At 39.1% G+C, this 23344-nt stretch overlaps 1 protein-coding gene across 4 annotated transcripts in view; it reads right to left on the bottom strand.

The window, feature by feature from the left end:
* heph (polypyrimidine tract-binding protein 1 heph) overlaps positions 1-22510 on the bottom strand; it is a 757797-nt gene extending 735287 nt beyond the window's left edge. For 2 of the 4 annotated variants that reach the window (XM_073961236.1, XM_073961240.1), the window contains exon 1: positions 20456-22510. The gene's annotated coding sequence lies outside the window, so the exon portion shown is untranslated. The remainder of the gene's footprint in view (positions 1-20455) is intronic. The other 2 variants (XM_073961239.1, XM_073961242.1) reach the window with 2 other exon arrangements.
* Positions 22511-23344: the final 834 nt, after the last annotated feature.

Raw genomic sequence — 23344 nt, 5'->3', positions numbered from 1 at the left:
TAAAAGACAACATCAGTTGTGAAATAAGGAGAAGAATTGTGTTGGCCAACAGATGCTACTTTGGCTTAAGTAAACATATTAAAAACAAAGCCACATCTCGTCAAACAAAAACAACGCTTTACAAACCACTGATACTACCCGTGCTTATGTATGGTTCCGAAGCCCGGATACTTGCGCAAGCAGATAAGGCAGTGCTTGGTGTGTTTGAGTGAAAAAATCTTTGAAAGATTTACGGGCCAATCTGCGTTGACGGTGAATATCGACGTCGTATGAACCACGAGCTGTATCGGCTATACAACGACATCAGTATAGATAAACGTATCGAGATGCAACGATTGCGCTAGGTAGGCCATATAAAAAAATGAGCGATGATGAACCCGCTAAAAAGGCGTATATATACGTACCACATGGCTGTACACTAGGCCGGGGCGATTTGAATGGAAGGAAAAAAGTGATAGTGGGTGCTTGGAGTTTCTGATTCTTGGGATTGTGCTGAGCAAAAAAGTCCACAAGACCATATGTCTACGGTGAAAATCGAGACCCCGGATTTTGACTTGAAATTTTTCAGAAACTTGACCTATCCTGAAAATTTCCTTTTGCGTTCTTAGTACACTCACCAAGGGCTTTCATCTGCAAAAGGAAATTTCCACCCACTGACTTTGAGTCAAATTTTGTAGCACAGTGTAATTTATCGATATTTTCCGAAAAATGTGCACTTTCTCGGGGTCATAACTGCCTGAAGGAGCGTTCCAATGCTTTTGCGATGTACTAGAGAGTTCTTAATTATTGTCTTGGATACAATTTTTGTCTTTGTGTTGGATCGAATATATCAGTGGTTTGGCTGTTACGTACATGCAAAAATATCCAAAAAACTTGAAAACAAACTTCAAGTCAAAATCCGGGGGCTCGATTTTCACCGTAGACATATGGTCTAGTGGACTTTTTTGCTCAGTACAATCCCAATAATCAAAAAATCCAGGCGCCCGTGGTGGTGTTCAAATCGCCCCACCCTACTGTATACGCAGAACCGACAGGCCAAAGCTTCGATGGAGCAAACATGTGGAAAAAAAGATGGAAAGACGCGGTATTCCAAAAAGCAATGCAACAAACAGAGTTAATTGGAGATCTTTTCTTAGTTCGGCTTATGGAACAAATATTCTGTAAAGGGCCAGCTAACTAAGTTTAGGTGTTCGCAATTCTTTGGTTTTTCCTTTTTTCTATCATCTTAAGGTGTTCGTAGCATTTAGGTTCACCGTCATCTAGGCCTATGAGGTGTTTGTAACCCTTGAATTTTTCGTGTCCTTGCCCGTTGAGGTGTTCGTAACCTTTGATTTTTCGTGTCCTAGCATTTTTAGATGTACGTAACGTGTTTTGTTTCTTCATGTTCTATCATCTTGAGGTGTTCGTAACCTTAAGGTTCCTCGTCTGCTAGCTCCATGAGGTGTACGTACCGCTTGGGTTTTTAGTGTTCTAATCTCTTGAGGTGTTCGTAACCATTGTGTTCCCACTAGTGTTCGTAACCCTTGAGTTCCTTGTGTTCTAGCCTGTTGACGTGTTTATAACTCTTGAGTTTCTCGTATTCTAGTCTCTGAAGTGTTCGTAGTCCCAGAGTTCCTCGTATCGAAGTCCTTGAAGCATTCGTAGTCCTTGGGTTTTCCCTGGTTTAACCTATCGATGAACATAGGCTCTCGTATTTAACGCTTCGGTGATTCCGTTTGAGTTTTTACTATGTCATTACCGTAAAGAACCTCCCCGTCAACCCATTGAGAACGGGAGGAAGCACCGGGCTTGTTCCCCTTACCGTTTATAACGAAACAATCGTTCATCGTTCGTTCGTCCACCCGGGAGGTTTACACCACGTCCAAATACGTCGAAGACCGCCAAACAAAAAACACATTTCTAGGTCTCCTTGGACCCCAGACCACTAGGAGATCTTAATCAGGTGTCTTCCAAACCCCTAAAAGAACCGTCAAAGTAGGTGTATTTGGAAGCCAGACTATGGGGAATACATTGCCAGGTCTACTGCAACGCAAGGACGTAACAAATACTTGTGGAAGTCAAGTCATCCGATGTACCAGGTCACTGCTGTACGCTGAGGAGATGTGCCAGTGTCCACGATTCTGGTAGTGATACCTTTTGTAGCCATAAGGCTGAGAGTATAAAAGTGGATGAGTTGTTGGTGTGTAGGTAGATGTGTGTTTGGGAAAACACTCTTAAAGATTGTAGTGCGTTTAACTATAAATCGGAAAGTTGCATGTACTGGCATAAATGATATTATGATGTAGAATATTTCCTTTCTACCATCCCAACTTATTTGTGGTAGCCATTACTGAACCTCCCTTAGGTGTCTTCAACAAATTTGTGACTCACCACAGAGCCGCTTGTATCAACCCACGCATGCACAGATTTCTATGGTAAGCTGCCATAAAATCGATCAAATTTCCCTTCTAACCATAGCTTCTATTTCCTTTCATGCGGTTAGTTAGCTGTAACGATGTGAATTGTTGTTGCCATTGTGTTTTTTATTGTTGCCTTACATTGTAATTTAATTGTGTTTGGCATTTTGTTGCAATGTGCAAATGTTTTGTTTACAAATGCCACAGAATTGAAAAAAGGACCACTAAAATTGTACGTGTCGTTGTTACTTGCATGTTGTTGTTGTTGTCGATTTTGCCATGTTTGGCCAAGCAAGCGTTTCGCCTTGCAAGAGTGATATGTACTGTCGTATATAGTACATACATATTTATATTTCTCAATGGCAACCAGAGTTCTTCGAGAGCTGCAACGTAAAGTGGTTCCGTCATTCACCCACAATCCTTCACCACAACATCGCACCACAGTCAAGAGTGGGTAGGCAGGCGGCTGGTCGGTGTTACCCTCTTGTTTGTCGTTTGAAGTGATTTGGTGTCATTGCAAAGTGAGAATAACATCGAAATGCATTCACTGTTCTTGGAATCGTGAAGGCGGCACCGGGGATGTGGGACGCCTTTTGCATTATTCCTGCTGCTAATGCAGGGATTCTCAAACGATCGATTTTTATTGATAGAAAAACAATTTTTGGTTAACGGTTATTGGGAGAAACTAAAAATGAAGTATTCAATATGCAAATTATATAAAATTACGAAAGTGTAATCCCGAATTTTAGCCATAATTTTGGGAAACATTTGAGAATCTCTGCCTGCGAAAATGTTCATACTTTATTATACGGTATCGTCTTTTAGCTGTTGCTGTTATTGTTGTATTATTTATTATATTTCTGTGATACTTTTTTAATTAAATGCAACAACATACAGACACTGTTCCAGAATAAAAATCAATACTTTTTCTCTCTCACCCTTTGCAGTTCCTTGCTTGTCTCAAATCGAAATGTTTGACACAATTAAAGAAAAAGAAGAACAACAAAACGATACAAAATAAAATCGAAATAGAACGACCAGAAACGCCAATTGTATGTTTGTTGTATTGTTTGCAATTGTTTAATGATTCTAAGCCAAGTTAAGTTTTACATTTGCGGAGTAAAGTTCAAGATGAATTTTCACCGATTAGGTCCGTCGCAAGATCGAAGGAAATTATATCCCACGAACATTCCACATAGTATTCACTTCTGTTTAAAGACCTGTTGGTCGGAAGAGACACTCTTTTTATAATGAATCATTTTCCTTATGTGTGCAAACATAGTACTGCGGGGATTTGCCGCAAACATGGCGAGGTAACAAAAGGGTGCAACGCATCAAAAGACGAACTACCTACGTCTTCGTGCTAGAAAGCCGTTTGGCAAGGTCTACACCCTTTCGTGTGTCGCATTACGGAATATTGAGTGAAGGAAACTGTGGTCTACCAAATGATATTTTGGTCGTCATCCTCAAGAATGAAGATGCCCCGAAACCAGTATAGACTTAGTTGTCAAAAATTTCGGTTGGATATTGATACCACTACTTTCAAAACGCCGAAAATCGGGATGTTCCGTTCTATGGGGGCTATATAAAGATGTGGACCTATAACGACAAATTTCAAATAAAACGTTTGTACCCCCAACGAAGGCTTAATACCAAATTTCATCCATTTCGGTTGGATATTGAGGTAACAACCTTAAAATTGCCGATAATCGGGAGGTACCCTTCTATGGGGGCTATATGAAGATGTGGGCCTATGTCGACAAATTTCAAAAGGAAAGCTTTATACCAACCTTGAAGACTAATTGACAAATTTCAGCTATTTCGGTTGGATATTGAGACAACAACCTTCAAAATACCGAAAATAGGGTGGTACCCCTCAATGGGGGCTATATGAAGACGTGGAGTTATACCGACAAAGTTTCTGGTGGATAGACTTAAGGACACAAGCTTAATAAAACCGAAAATCGGGAGCTGTCCTTCTATGGGTGCTATATAAAACGTGGGCCTATACAGATGATTCTCCATTTTCGGACATTTCGGTAAGATATTGAGGTCACAACCTTAAAACTACAAACAATTGAGAGATACTGTTTTACGGGGGCTATATGAAGACGTGGACTATACCGCGAATTTCTGGTGGAAAGTTTAATGCATCAACGAATACTAAATACCACACGTGAGAGAGTTCGGTGGGATGTTGACGCCACAACCTTCAAAATGCCGAAAATCGGGAGATACCCTTCCATGGGCGCTGTATGAAAACATGCGCCTACACTAATAATTATATTCTGAAAATACAAAATTTCATTTATTTCGGTTAGATATAAAGGCCACAACCTTAAAATTAACGAAAATCGGGAGGCATTCTTCTATGTGGGCTATATGAAGACGTGGACCTATGCCGACAAATTTCAGAAAGAAAGCTTTATACCAACATCGTAGACTAAATGACAAATTTTAACTATATATGTATTTTGGTTGGATATTGAGGCAACAACGTTCAAAATACCGAAATTCGGGAGGTACCCCTCTAAGAGGGCTATATGAAGACGTGGACCTATGCCGACAAATTTCAGGTGCAAAGACTTAAACCCACAAATGAAGACTAAATACAAATTTAAAGCCATTTCGGTGGGATATTGAGGCCACAACCTTTTAAATAACGAACATCAGGAGGTACTCTTCTATGGAGGCTATGTGAAAACGTGGACCTACACCGATAATGGAATGTTGTATACCCCCATCGAAGACTAACTACCTATTATCATCCATTTCGGTTTGATACTAACGCTGAAACCTTCAAAGTACCGAAACTCGGGAGGTACCCTTCTATGGGGTCTATATGAAGACGAGGACCTATACCGACAAATTTCAGATGGAAAGTTTTATATCCCCAAAGAAGACTAAATGCCAAATTTCAGCAATTTCAGTTTGATATTGAGGCCACAACAAAGCTGTATTTTAATTTCAACAGACAGAGACACGGATGGACGCACGGTAAACTGTGGTACTGCTGAGGTAGAGCTCCTTAATGTGTACACTCCGCCGATGTATAGCTGTTCTTGAGTTATATGCCCGATATTTGTTCGCTTTTAGAGGACAATAACCGTCTGGTGCTGGGGGACTTCAATGCCCATCATAAGCTTTGGCATTCCGTCCTAAGTAATGACCAGATGTGTACAGCGCTGGTCGAGCAAATTGGTAGCTCCACACTTTGCATGGAAAAGAGGAGATTACCACAGCTCGCCAGACAACACCATTGTGGCGCCCGGTCTGATAATGACATGTCCTGGCAACCGGTTATTTGCCTTGGCTCAGAAAACCTTCCTATTATCGTCTCCGTAAATAGACCACCCGACTTTATAAACTCTGAACGCCGTACTTTTCTGAACCATACGAAAGCTAATTCGAAAAGGATCAGAGAATTTAGGAATCAACCCTTCAGAAAGCTACCTATTCCCTCAGACCCTCGGGTAGCTGTACGGGACATAATTACTGCAGCAGCCGCTCGCATGCATACCTGCTGGTCGAATATCCGAAATCAGATCAAATTTACCAGGACTAGCAAATGAGCGTGATGAGCTTCGTCGTACGAACCTTGTAGATCCAAGAGTTGGAGAGCACACTTTTGAAGTCAACAGGCCAGTAGGGAAACATAAGCGAAAAAGGTGGATAGACCACCTAAAGCAATGCAACATTAGTACAGGATTAAGTAAATTGTGGGCAACGTTTTAATCATTCTCGAATCCGGAAAGATGGATGATAGAACGACTCTTACTTTCAACGGCGTGACAGTAGCTGATCCAAAGAGGTGCGCGTGTTATTTTAACCGGCAGTTTATAGAGCACCCCGAGAGTGATAGGGTGAAGAGGAGTACCGTATAAGAAGAGCCCTACCTGTCGAGGAGGTATCACCACAATTTACGATGGCCGATGTTGCAGACGTCATCCGGAATATCAATGGCGAACATCGCCAACTGCATGAACCCGAAGTTGAGTATTATGCAAGTGCCCTCAACCGAGCGTTAGTCACTCATATTGTACCAGAAACCTGGGAAGTTGGTCCCGCTCGTGAAGCCAATGATGCCAGCAGAGGTTAATCGTACACTCCTGTTTCACTCCTGTCGTCAGAAGTAAAGATTCTAAATCAGCCATGCACGCGTCTTTACGAAAAAGTTAACTACAACTCTCTTTCCCATACAAAAACCCAAAATAGCAGTCTCTTCTTGTGCACCATTGTTCTAAATTAGCAATCCGCATCCCTTTACTCGCGAGCAAGCAAAGAGATATGCTCGCCCCACTCACACAATTTAACTCATTGAAAAATAATGCACTCACCCAATGAGATCGTAATATACGCGGATGATTTTACGAGTTTGGCGTCGGGTCATATCGTCCATGACATATGTGATAGGTTAAATTCTGCCAACGGCATGTGAATTGGGACCACACGACAACGCTGCATTTGTTTAGCTGCCCAGCTAACGCCACTCACCTGTATACGTATTATTTATGGACGGAAATAGGCCAAGTTGCAGAATTTTTGAGAGTGGATACAGGGGAACCAGAAATTATACGCGATCGAATATATGTATTTACGTTGCTGCAACAGCAACGACAACAGTATTGGCGGCCCACTCTCGAATATGAAGGCACCACTCACTCACACCGCATTTAAGGGTTAAAATGTAATAGGAGGACCAACGTACATACATACGTATATGCCAACAAACGCGGAGCCACACAGGTGATCCTTGTTTCGAATGCGGTAAAGAGAAAGAGAGCAGTCGCTTCTTCTGCGAGAAACTTTGCTGAATCCAAAGCTGAGGTCACGGGGAGTAAAAAACAAAATAGCTTTCCAAGAAGCCAACGGTTGGGGCGATCTGACCCTACGTTTGACTCTATGGGCAAGAATGTGAAACTGAAGGAAATCTACTACTCTCCCCCACATACATCGTTGAAGGAAAACTCCATGATGGTGTCAGGAAGTTAAAACCTCGAATTTCTCTGTTTGGTACTCTAAATCTACGCTGAAGATCAACATCATCGCAAGGACAGTGCAAGAGCTGGTCGTAGCCAGAAGGTGCCCCCCAAAAGATCCTAAAACTGGTAGGATGGATATTAAGTGAGCACAATCCGAGCAATGTTAGGTTAGCATTTTTTGAAAGAGCCGTCCCTGAGCGACAAGACGAACAATGTCTGTAATGGCTATTCGAAGAACGTCTGCGAGACAATGTTTTGGGATATAGTAGTAACACACAGTTCGGAAGCACCATTTTTTACAAGGGCGTTAAGATGGTCTGTAAAGGAGTAAAAAACATAGTAAATTGCTTGGGTTCCACCGTGGTGCAATGGTAAGCACACCCATTTTCGATTCACAGGACAAGCAACATCTCGGAAAAACTTCTCTACAAGTGGTGTCTTAAAAAGTGGTGTCGGCTATAAAAAGTAGGTCCCATATCATTGAGCTAATATGAATCTCCCTGGTATCGTCTGGGATGTTTGTGGAACATTAGGTATGTATGTGTAAAAGGCTTGGCACACATACTGACTATCTACACGCTGATAATTAGAAGCTTATCAGTTCAAGCCAGGACCAGGAGTGAAAGAACCATGATTATTTACGGAAACATGTTTGAAAATTGCACTTTGATTCAGGATGGATCGGATTATGCAACACACCAAGGCAGTAGTTTGTATTTTGTAGATTATTCGGAATCACTCTAAAGCAGCTGGTGCCAAATTCCTCCTACATCTCACGAAATCCTTATTACATAAAAGTAATGCTGCCAGGCTGAGCTATGGGATCTGGCGCTTCTAATACGGATAAGGTAAGATAATCTATTTTAGTGGAGGAGACGTCACGGTTATAAGGATATAAGACCAGTCTCATAGAGTCACATTTCTCTCATCCATCTACATATCATACGAGCACCCTGGTCCACTGGTCAATAAGCGGATAGGCTGCTAAAAGATATTTGGTATACAATTCTCATCATCACATGATATTACGTCGATGCTCACCATTTCTACTGGGACAGAAGCGATACAAATGCTTGAGGCGATCCCTTATTCGAGTTTATACTGAGTGTAAAATTTTGGAATTTGTAATAGGGTATATAAACTCACTCACAAGCATCTGGAAAGTATCAAACAAGTGTTCCCATCACCAAAAAATACTATTCCATGTCCATCTTGATGGAATTCATCAAACGCCACAAGCGCAGAAAATCAAGTATAAGAAATGAGATAAGGCTGTGTGCTCAAATTATAGGGGCATAAATCTGGTCCCTATAGGATTGTATCCGGAATATTGTCTGAACCGATAAAGCCTATGGTCAATGAAATAATTGGGTCATATTAGGCGGTTTTATATCTGGCAACTCCACAATTGACCAGATATACACCATGCAGCGTATCTTGAAGAACCCCTAAGAGATGCAGATCGACATTTACCATATCTGCCTTTCGACATTTACCAAACCTGCATTTTACAGCCCTATATGTTCAAAGGTACTTATTTCATGTCTGAAATTGGGCTTCGAGCAGGTTCATTTTGCTTTATAGGATGACATCAACTGATACGAAGTCCCTAGTTAAAATAGGAAAGAAACTCTCAGCTACACCAAAAAATGGACCAATATTTAGTGGAGAAATTTTGTGACCACCGGGAATCTCAAACGTCAAATTACAGCTAGTTCTGTTAATCCTGAAAATACCGAACATTGGGAAGTACCGGTATATGGAGGGTATATCAAAAATTTAACCTATGTTGACAATTTTTGGTGGAGAAGTTTTTTGACCATTGGGAACCTTAAATGTCAAATTAGAGATAGTTCGGTCAACAAATCCCTCAAAACGTCTAAAATCGGGAGGTACCGTTATATGGGGCTGTATGAATCTATATTGACAATATCTTGTGGAGAAGTTTTGTGACCACTGGGTACCTCAAATGTCAAATTACAGCTAGTTTCGTTAAAAATTGTAGCTAAAATTCTGAAAATATCGAAAATCGGAAGGTACCGTTATATGGGGCCGGCCCAAAATTCTCAATGGTTTGGCCGTTACCCAGCAAAAATACTCATTACAAATTGGCCTACTTTCTCATTATTTTAACACGGGCATGTCATAGGGAGTAAGTACTTATTTTTTGGCACATAAAAGTAAATAAAAAAGTACTTAAATAAGTAGTTACGACTTGAAGTAACCAGGGAGTAACTACTTATTTATCTACTTTTTAGTGGCCAAAAAATAAGTACTTACTCCCTATGACATGCCCGTGTTAAAATAATGAGAAAGTAGGCCAATTTGTAATGAGTATTTTTGCTGGGTATATGCTAAAATGTCCAAAAACGTGGATAAAAACTTAAAGTCAAAATCGGGAGGCTCGATTTTCGCGGTAGACATATGGCCTAGTGGACTTTTTTGCTCAGTTCAATCCCAGGAATCAGAAACGCGAAGGGACCATTAAGGTTTTTTTCCTTCCATACAAATCGCCCCGCCATAATATACATACCTTCCATACTATGGTGTAGGGTATAAAATTCACCCTAATACATATATACCAGACAACACCAGTTGCGGATACTTTGGAGTTTGTTAGAAGTTTAAAGAGAAAGCCGCTTATACCGCCCGATCTAGTGTACAAAGAAAAAAATATTTCAAGAATTTTTACATATTTCCGTTCGTGATATAGCTTTTTCATATTGTACTGGTACCTCACATAATATACATGTGCTGTTTCTTATATGCATCCGAAAGCCACTGCTTTTTCAAAAATATGTAAGATTTTCATGAGATGCAAAATCACATTTTGCATTATGAAAAGCGTTCTTGAAATGCAGAAATTTAAAACTTGGCAAGACTTTATGAACACTATTCCTAAAATACTGTAATTTTTTTCTGTGTATTGTGCGTAGTTTTTGCGCAAGCATATAAAGCAGTGCTTGAGAGAAAAATTCTTCGAAAGATCTACGGGCCAATCTGCGTTGATTGTGAATATCGACGTCGTATAAACCGGCTATACGATGACATCGGCATAGTCAAATCTATCGAGTTACAACGATTGCGATAGCTGGGTCATGTCAGGATAATGAGCTATGATGAACACACTAAAAAGGCGTGTAAATACAGGATGCTTGGCGGTACGTCCAGAACGGGAAGGGCAAGACTTCAATGGAGTAAATAAGTGGAAGACGGCATAAAAAACTGATATTCTAAATTAGAAACATTAAGCAAGAAATAGAAAGAAGTTTACATCTATTCTTGGTTCTGCTGGGAGGAAAAATGTTCTGTAGTATAGTATGATATAATCCTATATTTTCATTAGTTGTTCATTTATTCTTGTCTATCCATTAACAAATCATTCAAACTAAATTTACATCCACATCTCCCCGGAGTATAGTTATTCTATTATTGTGAATATTTTTTCTGAAATAAACGAACTCGTTGTTGTTCCATTCATTGATGATGGACATGGACAGGATGCCCAGGACATAGTTGCCATTTTTCATTTACAATACCCAAAGCAACAGACATTTGTTTTGGTTTTACAAACTACAACACGACTGCTACCATGCTATTTGGCATCAAGCCAAAAATAAAAAATTCAACTAACAAGTGGTCGTCGTAGAATTACAACAAAAAGACAATGAAGAAGAGAAGAAGAAAAATAGACAATGATATTCATGTCATAGAGTAAAACAGACATACTGGAAATAGACAAACAATGAATAGAAACGAAAACGAAAAGAGATGATGATGGAGGATGAGCAAAAGGATGGCGGAGGTTGGATGGAGACGGTGAAATGTGGAATCATAACACAAAAATGCCAAGAAATCAAGCGAATAATGTTTTTTGCCTGGCTTTAGGGTCATCAATGAAAGTGATATCGAAAGTTATGAAGGCTGTGGAGGATGAGATGAGGAGGTCAAATGAGGTGAGATGCTGTGAAGGAAGAAAATTGGTTTAAAAGTAGATTTCTATTTTAAGTGTTTGGGATTTTTAGTAGGTAGGTAGTATGGAAAGTTGAGAAAATGTTAAGAGCAATATGTGAAGTGATGGGTCGTGGAGGGATTGTGGAGAGGTCTATATAATGGGTTATAGGGAGTTGTAAAGTAACTTTCCATGGAAATGAGTGAGTGATGGGGGTATTCGAAATTTAAAGGAGTCATTTAAATGTAAATTAAAGAAAATTTAGACCATAGAGGGGGTAAGATAGATCAAATAGCCTGTGGTTCTACAAGCATTAGCCTATACGACCCCAAAAAAATAACAGGAGTGATAGACCTAAATGTATTATTGGGAGACCACTAATTATACCCTCGACCATAATATGGAGGGTATTATTAAATTTGTCATTCGGTTTGTCATTCGGTTTGTATTCATCGGAGACCCTATAAAGGGTAAAATTCTATATCGTTATAACCATGCCTGACCGTCTGTTGAAATCAAGATACAGCTCACAATTTTTAAGATAGAGCGTTATAATTTGGTATAGAAGTTTCTATTAGTCCTAGGATGTTTCGCATTACAAATGGGCTATATCAGTCCACGTTTTGATATAGCCCCCATAGAACTTTACCACCCAATTCTCGAAATGGCTGAAATTGTTTACTAAGTCTTCGTTGGAAGTATAAAACGTTCCCCCAGAATTTTCTTGGTATAGGCCAACGCCTTCATATAGCCCCATAGAGCGGCACCTCCCGATCGTATTTATTTTGAAGGTTGTGTGGCCTCAATATTCTACCGAAATGGCTAAATTTTGGTATTTAGTCATTATTTGGAGTATAAAACTTTCCATATGAAATTTGTCGGTCGCCTTCATATAGCCCTATGGAGCGGTACCTCCCGATTTTAGGAATTTTGAAGGTTGTGGCCTCAATGTTCCTCCGAAATGTCTGAACTGCAAAACTTTCCACCTGACATTTGTAGGTATAGATTTACGCCTTTATATTGCCCCCATAGAACTATACCTGAAGGTTGTGGCTTCAATATTCCACCGAAATGGCTGAAATGTGGTATTTAGTCTTCGTTGTTGGTATACAACCTTTTCCCCGAAATTTGTCCGTACAGTTCCACACCTTCATATAGCCCCATAGAGCGGTACTTTCCGATTTTAGGTATTTTGAAGGTTATGTGGCCTCAATCTTCCTCCGAAATGGCTGAAATTTGGTATCTAGTCTTCGTTGGTGGTACAAAACTTTCTCCTAGAAATATGTTGGTACAAATCCACGCCTTAATATAGCCCCCATAGAACGGTACCTGCCGATTTTCGGTATTTTGAAGGTTATGTCCACAATATTTGGTATTTAGTTTTCGTTGAGGGTGCAAAACTTTCCACCTGAAATTTGTAGGTATAGACTTACACCTTTATATTGCCCCAATATAACTGTACCTTCCGATTTTCGGTATTTTGAAAGTTGTGGCTTCAATATTCCGCCGAAATTTCGCTGATATTTGGTATTTAGTCTTCATTGGTGGTATTAAACTTTTCCCCCGAAATTTGTCCGTACAGGTCCAAACGTTCATATAGCCCCCATTTCGAAAGTTAGCCACATTGTTTAACCGAAATTGCTGGAATATGGTATTTAGTCTTCTTCATAAACGAAAGGAAACTATTTGTTCGGTTTTACTTTAATACAACTGGCGGTGGAGGGTATAACAAGTAATAAGAAATGGCATTTTCGTAGGAAGTTTCCAAAATGCGAACAAAGTATAAATATTGGTGTCCCTCAGCAAAAATAATTGTAATGTTGCAGTCACGACCACTACCCGCTATTAAAATTTCACCACGATCCCAGATATGTGGATTTAAAATGGATTAAAGCCCAATAGTGTGGAACTTTTGCAGAGGAGGTACCTGAAGGAATGGGTCGAAATAATTCATCTTGGAACTGGATCTAATTTTTGGAGTCACTCCTTTCCATAGTTATCGTGCCAATCTGCAATTTTAGTTGGTCACCGTAGAATTTTTTAGAGCTTTTGGGTCATTGTGTCACGAAGCATCGCCTTTCCCACTAATCTAATCAGAATCTCAAGGACTAATTTCAAAATAATCTTCAAAGAGCCCTTAAACGGTACTTAAGCAAAAATGTTGAACTAAGTTGTCCGTTTTTGAAATTGATTTAATAACCGTAGAGCTTTTGGGTCATTACATCATTATAATCGGAATTTCAAGGACTAATTTCCGAGAAAATTTCAAAACAATCCTCGAAGAGCCGTTAAACTGCACTTTAGCGAATATGTTGAACTAAGTTGTCCTTTTTCGAACTAGATTAAATTTGGAACTTTTGGGTCATTACATCATTCCAATCAGAATCTCAAAGACTACCTTCGTAGAAAATTTTAAAACAATCCTCGAAGAGCCCTAAAACTGCACTTAAGAGAAAATGTTGATCCTTCGTCACAGATGTACTGGAATGAGTTGTCCGATATAGCCTATCTTCGAACTTGATTTAAATTTAAGAGAAATATTACGATGTGCAAAGGTTGGACCAATGTCAGTTACCCCTTTCGATGGTTACCGTGCCCTGCACGGTAAGATTTTTAGAGTTTTCGAACCAATATTGTCAGGGAGAATGGACTTGCCAACGAACAAATTTTATCGCTGTAACCAGGACCTCAGGGAGTACCAACGGTGAACATTTAAAATCGATCCTCGAACAGCTCTTGTGCTACAATTTTGAGATTTTTGAGGGTGTTGTTCGGCAAAGACCTTTGTTGAATTGAATGTACGTTTAAAACAAATGTTTAAAAGTTCAAAGTTTCGGGCAAATCTGATACCTAATTCATGAGTTATGGAATGGAAACTATGTTCGTACGTATATTTTATTAATTTTTTCTGTTTCTGGGTCCTACGTGTTCAGATTCGAAAATTCTGCAACCTAAATTAACTGCGTTCATAAAAAAATCAAGACAGGTGGGTAGGGTAAGCTTGGGAGCTAAACAAAATACAGCGTGTCGTACGGTCCCAATCCAAATGCAGGGCAGGTTTTGTATATCGTGCCATCAATTCTGGCCCATTATGAATTAGGCCGGCTGGATCTTTACTGAGCTAAAACCTCACGTGTTTGCCAAGGCTGTTGGCATTCTTCTGCTGCGATGGGTGGGGATGGTCTCCGAATACGGCATTCACACTGTATCTTTTAAGATCTATTTCTATTTTTTATAATTTCATCATGGCACCTTTGTACCGCCTGCGCAAGGCTAGGCTATTTGATCAAGAGGTTCTCGCTTATACATTTTGACATCTCTCTCCAGATTATGAAGATCTCTCCTGACGTACCTCGGTGGGTGTAGCATGTCCACTTAATTGTTGCAGGAATAGTTACGGCGGTAAGTAGGTACTGCATCGGTATGATCTTGTTATGTTGATGTATCAGTAAAATCTTCGTCTCCCCATGAAGATGGTCCACTGATTACATGAGCAGGCACCCTGTTGCAGTTGTCAGGCTGCATTCTGGGAGAGGTTTGAATATACTTCCACTGCGTTGTGCTAACTTTTGCATATTACACTGGCTCCGCAAAGCTTACCACAGACCGGACCCAAGTGCTACCGGCCAGCGAATTTAGAACCTTATTCCCACTTCTGATCATTTTGCAAATAGCTGTGGCTTGCGCGACGACTTAATCGTGCTGCCGAATGTTATACCCAATATAATGGATTACTTAGTTATACCCAATATCATGGGATAGTTAATGGTTGGTATCAAGACACCATTGACCACTATGTTCAGGGAGAGCCTCATTTCAGCCGTCCAGTTGGTGAACAGTATGGCAGTGGATTTAGCGGCGGATATTTTCATATTCTTCACATGGAAAAACTGCACTAAGTCAAGTTTGCAAACCTTTAACCTATCACATACATATGTAATCGACGATAGACCTGATGTCAAGATCGTATAATCATCCGCATACATCCTTGCCGTCTGGAGGGTGGAAAATTTTCAAAATGGTAGATGTTAAACATTCCGGAGATATCACCCCGCCTTGGAAACTTCTTGTTTCTGAATTAAACTAAGGACTAGTTGATTATCCAACGCTTCAACCTTCGATAGGTCAAGAGCGTTTACAACTGTTCGATCGCACTGCCTTTTCTGGTTTATTCCTCGAATAAGATATGTGGATATGACGTAATGTGTGGAGTATAGCTGTTGTTGTGCTGTGCATTTTCCGGAATCCATGTTAATTTTGGGAAACTGGGAAATGGCTTATCATCAATGGCTTATCTAAAATCTTTGCAACAGTACCTGTAGGATTCAACTCTGCTGGCATCCTTGCCTGACTTCAGTAGCGAGACTACTTATATCTGAATTCTTTTAGTTGATTATGCAACGTTTTAAACACGACGAGGCATGGTTGACGGTATCGAAGCCCTTTGATAGGTCTAGGTCACGGCCTATTCTGGTTTATTCCTCGAATAAGATGTGTGGATATGACATAATGCATGGAGTATAGCTGTTGTGGTGCTGTGCATTTTCCGGAATCCATGCCGATGTTGGGAAACTGTGTAACGTCGACTCAGGATGAGTAGTGCCTCTAAAATCTATGCTACTGGCGACAAGAGGGAGATCGGCCTTTACGTTTCACATCCGCTGCCATCCTTGTCTGGCTTCCTGTCAACTTTCCAGGCGTCTGGTACAATATGGTTGGCTAACAATAGTTTGAGTATACTTGATAAATACTCAACTCCTGGTTCATCCAGTTGCGGAGCATTATTCAAGAATATCTTTCCTAACTATTGGGTTTTCAGGGTTCGTACTACGAAGCTCATCAAGTTCATTTACAATACCCGTCGCCTCTACTTTGAAATTTGATCTGATTTCGGGTATTTGTGTGGCGAGCGGATGCGGCTGTGATAATGTCCTGGAAAATCATCTCAGCTATCCGAGAATCTGAGAAAAGTGGTGATTGGCAAATTCTTTGAACCCTTGTCAATCAGCTTATTCATGCATCAGAAAAGTGCGGCGATCAGAGTTTAGGAATCGGAAGATGATCTGAAATATGGGAAATAAAAGGTTACCTGGACACATCACAATGCTGATGTCTGGCGAACTGTAGCAATCTCCTCTTATCCTCGTAGGAGTGCCTTTGTTCACCGTGCAAAATGTACACGCAGAGAAAAAATATTTTTCGCTTTTGTTGGAACAAAAATATTTGTTTTGGTTCCAAAAATGTATTTGTTTTGTTCAAACATTGTAATCCAAATCCAAAAATACCATCTTTTGTTCCAAACATAGAAAACAAAAACAACTTTCGAATTTCCGCAATATTGTAAAAATCGTTAACAATACCGATTGTAGGAACTATCATAATCTAATTTTGTTTACAAAAAGTATTGTCAACCCAGGAAACCAGCCCAGAAATTTTTGATTTGAGTGTATATACTTCTCATATACACTTTTCACATAACTTGGATATAAATGTCGCGTATAATATTGCAATCATTGATGAACACAATACATGGTTGGCTGCATTAGCTGACAACAAAGACAAACAAAAAGCCACAAGCACCCACCACAACATAAGGAATAATTAAACACCATAACAAACTCCGGTATAACACCAAACCTCAAAGCACAATGAAGATAGAAGAATGAAACAAAACAGAAACAAATAAAAACAAGAGTCTCATTGTTGGTATACATACACACAAAAACAAAGATAAATGCATCATGTCATACAAACAAAACTCACCATAATTGTTTTTTTCAACACGGCATCGATAGCGAGAGAAGAGAAAAAATTGTCGAAGAAAAGAGAGAACTATTGTCCAGTTGACAAAAACTATTTTTGGATTTAACAAAACCCAATTGTTGGAATCACAATACTACATTTGGAATTTAACAATATCTTTACAATACATATTTTGCTCTTCGAATATTGTTGGATCAATCATATTTTTTTCTCTGCGTGTAGGGCCATCAATTGGCTTGGACGGAATGCTAAAACTAATTATGAGCACTGAAGTTCCTTAACACCAAAAGGTTATTACCCTCTACAAGTAATCTAATGTCGGTCATATAACGCAAGGCACAGCTATTTATCGGCGGTATATCCACATTCAGCAAATCTATATAGGCTATTATGTGTTTGTGTTCCGTCGTAACTTTTGGACAACCTGCTGCAAAAAAATCCAAACGATCCGAGACATATGTTTATTTCAACTTATTTAAACACTCCTGTGAACAAATTTTTAAATTCTGGGTGTGAGATACACAAAGAAGTGAACCTATGCAAAGTTTGGACCAAATCGGTTACTCACTTCAAAAGTTGTCGTGCGCGACATTTTTAGGGTAAATGTTGAACTTTTGTTGGGGAGGTAACCTAAGGAGTGGATCTATATGGCCCATTCTTAAACATGATCTAAGTTTGAACAAAATATTACTAAGGGGGCAAGGTAAGTTGATCCGTTGCGCACCAGCCAGTCAGACAGAGAAATCATTACTTCGATGATCCACATTTTTATAGCCTCTAGCATAATATAGATTTATTCGTCGGAGACACTATAGTAAGTATTATTGATCGGCATAAAATTAAAAATTGATATAAGCCTGTCCGCCTGTTCGTCCGTCAGAACGTCTGTCTGTCGAATACAGATACATTTAGCAATATTTAAGATTGAGCTTTATAAGTTGGTACAGAAGTTTCAACTAATCCTAGGATGTTTGTTATTGAAAATGGGCTCCATCGTCCCCGTTTTTATATAGCTTCCATAAAACGGTACCTTCCGATTTTGGGTATTTTGAGGGGTTTAGCCACTTTTTCTCACCGAAATGGCTGAAATTGGGTATTTAGTCTTCGTTGGGGCTACAAAATTTTTTTCCTAGAATTTTGTAAGTACAGGTCCACATTTTGATAAAGGTCCCATATAAAGGGTACCTCCAGATTTTCGGTATTTTGAAGGCTTTAGAGAAATTTCCCTACCGAAATGGCTGAAATTAGTATTAAGTGTTCGTTGGGGCTGCAAAATTGTTTCCCAGAATTTTCACAGCATAGATCCACGTCTTGTTATGGCCCCCCATGGAACGATACCACCGATTTTCGTCATTTTGAAGGCTTTAGCTACATTTTCAGAGCGAAATGACAGAAATTTGGTGTTTACTCTTCGGTGGGGCTACAGAACTTTCTCCCAGGAATTGGTCAGCATAGGTCCTCGTTTTGATATAGCCCCCCATAGAACGGGTACCTCCCGATTTTCGGTATTTTGAAGGTTTTAGGGACATTTTCTCAGCGAAATGGATGAAATTGGTAGTTAGTCTTCGCTGAGGCAGCAGAATTGTTTCCCAGAAATTTGTTAGCATAGGTCCTCGTTTTGATATAGCCCCCCATAGAACGGGTACCTCCCGATTTTCGGTATTTTGAAGGTCTTAGGGACATTTTCTCACCGAAATGGATGAAATTGGTAGTTAGTCTTCGCTGAGGCAGCAAAATTGTTTCCCAGAAATTTGTTAGCATAGGTCCTCGTTTTGATATAGCTCCCATAGAATGGGTACCTCCCGATTTTCGGTATTTTGAAGGTTTTAGCGACATTTTATCACCGAAATGTCTGACATTTGGTATTTGGTCATCCTTGGGCTTACAAAATTGTTTCCCAGAAATTTGTCAGCATAGGTCCACGTTTTGATATAGCTCCCAATAGAACGGGTATCTCCCGATTTCGGTATTTTAACGGTTTTAGCGACAATTTCTCACCGAAATGATTAAAACTCGTATTTATTATTCGTTGGAAGCGCCGAACTTTCTCCCAGAAATTTGTTGCTATAGGTCCACGTTTTGATGTAACCCCTATATAACGGTACCTTCCGATTTTGGGTATTTTGAGGGGTTTAGCCACATTTTCTCACCGAAATGGCTGTAATTGGGTATTTAGTCTTTGTTGTGGCTACACAATTTTTTTTTTCAGAAATTTGTAAGTACAGGTCCACCTTTTGATATAGCCCTCATAGAAAGGGTACCTCCCGATTTTCGGTATTTTGAAGGTTTTAGGGGCATTTTATCACTGAAATTACTAAAATTTGGTATTTAGTTTTCGTTGGCGCTATAAATTTGTTTCCAGAAATTTGTCAGCATAAGTCCACGTTTGGATATACCTTCCATAGATCGGTTACCTCCCGATTTTCGACATTTTCTCACCAAAATGGCTGACATTTGTTATTTAGTATCCGTTGGTGCCACAACATTTTTCCCAGATACAGGTCCTCGTTTTAATAGATCCGATACCTCCCTATTTTCGGCATTTTGAATATTTTAGCGACATTTTCTCACCAAAATGGCTGAAATTTGTTATTTAGTCTTCGTTGGGGCTACAAAATTTTTTCCCCGAAATTTGTCAGCATAGGTCCAAGTTTTGATATAGCTTATATAGAACGGGTATCTCCCGATTTTCGGTATTTTGAAAGGTTTACCTACATTTTCACACCAAAATGGCTGAAAATTGTTATTTAGTCTTCTGTGGGGCTACACAACTTTCTCTCAGGAAGGTCAGCGTTGTGGTGTAACCCCCATAGAACGGTACCTCCCGATTTTTCATATTTTAATAGTTTTAGCCACATTATGTAACCAAAATGGCTGATATAGCCCCCATAGAAAGGTACCTCCAGATTTTCGATATTTTCAATGTTTTAACCACATTATTACACCGAAACGGCTGAAATTTGGTATTTAGACTTCCTTAGGAGTATAAAACATTCCTAAAGAGAATTTTTGGTGTAGATCCACACTTTAGTATAGCCCCCTTGTAACAGTACAGACCGATATTTTGTGGGTTCTTTGTCACATTTTTGGACCCAAAGTGGATACAATTTTTTTTGGGGAAATTGTTAATACAGGGCAATGGCAAAACTAATTATTAAATTTTTTTCAAAACAACTCATAGTGGAGGGTATAAAATGTTTGGCCCCGTAGAACTTAACGCGTTTTTACTTGTTGATCCCCTCAAGATGTCCTCGTTGACCTAAAAGACTGATGGTATATTATCTCGATTTTTCATGGGAATAAATAGTGAAGAGTGGACTTCCAAAGTTTTTTTTAAGAAGATCTAATAATTGTTTACCTACCTTGAATGCCTCCTCGGTTGCTAGCTCGGTTTTGGTTTTAACTTTGTTTTTATTATATTTGTTTTTGTAGATTTTTTTTATTATTTCTCTCCGACCAAAAAATGAATTTTAGTTAAGGGTAAGTTATTTTTATCGCTTGTTTAAGTTAAAAGCACGTGTGGTAGTTGATGCTTAATAATTCTCCTTCCTTACACGCACATACTCACACAAACGAACATAGTATTTGCATTTGATTTGACAGCCAGGCAGCTCAACAATTAACAAAGTGAGCGTATGTGGCATACGTTGGCGGGTGTTTATAATTGTTGCCGCAAATATAGAGAGATGAATTTTGAACACTCTCTAAATTTCACACTCGCACGGACTCGACCAGGCCAGACGTCACAGGCACAAAATACATATATTTCGTAAATCTTGAGCTCAGGTGTTTGATTTTTTTCTCTATTGTCAAAAAGGTAAAGCGTATAGCGCTCTCTCTTTTCCAATTCAAATGGTGGGATGGGTTGTTTCGTTAGTTGACTCACTGGTTAACTGTCATTTATTATAAGGTGGGATGAGTTGAGAAGTCAGTTGGATTTTGGGTTAACTTTGGGCAAAAGCAAATGGTTATTCTGCAACAGTGTCGGGGCGGCTAGTTGACATACACAACACACAAATCCATCTGGGCTCTCTTGTATCCAACACTCACACACATACACACATCGCCAGCTACACGTTATGAGCAAGTCCTTGAAACAATATGGTGACACAGTGTTGCTTCAATGTACTTGGCAGGCAAGTAGTTAATTAAAAACACTTAAGTTTTATTATTGGCCAATTAAAGCCGCCGTTAGCAGCAGTTGTTTAAGACTCAGAGGGATTTTTGTAAGCTCTTTAGATCTGTTGTTTATTCACAGCACAACCACTTTCTTTCTATGATGAGGCTCTTTTTGCGTTTATTTTTCTTATTTTTTTGGACTCGGTGATGCTCAGTGATTTAAGAACGCACGTTAATGTTGACCGTACAACACACTAACACTAGACCGCGTAAACCAGCAAGCATGTCCTGCACCAACACGTACGTACTCATTTCCCGTAAAAGCAACAAAAACACAACAACAATGGGACACACAAAACACGCAGTCATTTACATTGAAAGTACATTAAGTTTTCTCGGGTTTTTATATATTCTCTGAAATACTCCAAACACTCTCTCTCACGCTCTCTGGTATCCCCAAAGAAACAGTAGAAGAAGAACAAGAAGAATCCTGGCACACACACCCGCACAAATCAGAAATATTTCGTTTTCGTTTTTTTCTAACACATCACAGGTTTTGTGTTTCTCTGGTTTTCAAAGCATACTTTTAGGCATTAAATGCATCAATTCCATTCACAATAGCCTTTGGTTAAACACTTTTATGTATTTTTCGTGGGAAGTCTTTTACTACGTTTTTTTACTATTTTTTTGTATTAATAAATATTATTGAAATTTGATTGTAGAATAAATAAACAATGACACAAAGATAGATGAAACCCTTCGATGATTTAATGACAACTTCACGGAACCGTACTGAGGTGCTGGTATGATTTTTGCACAAATGCTATGCTCTTGTTTTCATTTGGCTATTTCATTTTTCGCTCCTTCGTTTTAATTCACCAAACGTAAATTTGTGGTGAAAAATTCCGTTGTCCTTTATGTGTTGCTTTGCTTGGAACTGTTTGTGGATGGCCCTGCGCAGAGTGGAGTATATGTGTGCTGGTTTTTTGCACGTCGTAGAGGCAAACCAAAAACAAAAACTGATGGAATAACATTAATTACACTGTGAATGAGACAAAAAAATAGCTACGATAACGAAAACGAGAGCAGCCAAATGAAACAAAAGTTTATTTTTCTTTTTGTAAATATTTACACACATTGAATGTGTTATTTGTTCTCGTTGTTGTTGTTTCTGTTGGTTGGTTGGTTTATCAATCTGTTTTCCAATTTAAAACAATTAATCTTTACGTTATGCATACAAAATGCATCGTTTGTTTGTTGTCCATTTTATGAAAAGTGTCAGAAGTGTCAAAAACAATGAGAACTTTCAGATTTCAGATGGGAAGAGCAACAGTTTTTTATCTGCAGCAGGGAACAGTGGGCAAAAACTGTAAAATGAAGAACACACAACCAATATATGAAGTTACAAAATTATTAATTGAGAAATAACGAATAGGATTAGAAATTGCACACAATTGCAATTTTTTCAGGTATATATTAGTTTCGAATACACACTATATCGGTCCACTCCTTCGGGTACCCCCACACAACTGCAACATTTTTTGCAAAAGTGCAGATCGTTTTAAATTTTTTGCTCTCGAGGGACCAATTACGAAAGGGCAAGTGCATACTTCCTGACATTATGTGCATGAAAAATATTTTTAAACAAGTCCACGTCTTAATGGTTCTTTAACAATTTTTTTTAAATATTTTACGTCTAAATGGGTTTTAAAGAAAATTTTCAAAAAAGGATTGATTACACTGCTCAACAAAATTGAAAAAGTTGAATGTTTCAGATGAAGTTGTAGTTGTTTCTAGATGAAATCGGCGAGTTATTTTCAAATCCGGTCCCGGTTTTTCTCCATCAGCTCTTGTTTTTGAGATATAGCTCAAAATCGGTTTTTACGAGTTTAACCTAGACTATCGTTATTTTCGGATACAAACAAATATTTTTGTGTGTTTTTTTTTGACATAAAAATATTAAGGAGATGTTGTACGCTCGATACAAATCGTATTTGAAGTAGTTATGGTGAGTATGTATCAAAAAAATATAGAAAATATACGACGGACCTTGTAAAAATTGCATATTTTGAGTACTTTAAGCTGTAATTATGTCATCGGGGGAAGTCATAGGATCTGCATATGGCAATGCG

Source organism: Musca autumnalis, unplaced genomic scaffold, assembly GCF_047663935.1.
Source record: "Musca autumnalis isolate F117 unplaced genomic scaffold, ASM4766393v1 scaffold_1, whole genome shotgun sequence".
NCBI classification, from domain to species: Eukaryota; Metazoa; Arthropoda; class Insecta; order Diptera; family Muscidae; genus Musca; species Musca autumnalis.
The sequence above is the reverse complement of the archived record's forward strand: the minus strand, read 5'-3'. Positions and strand labels throughout refer to the sequence as shown.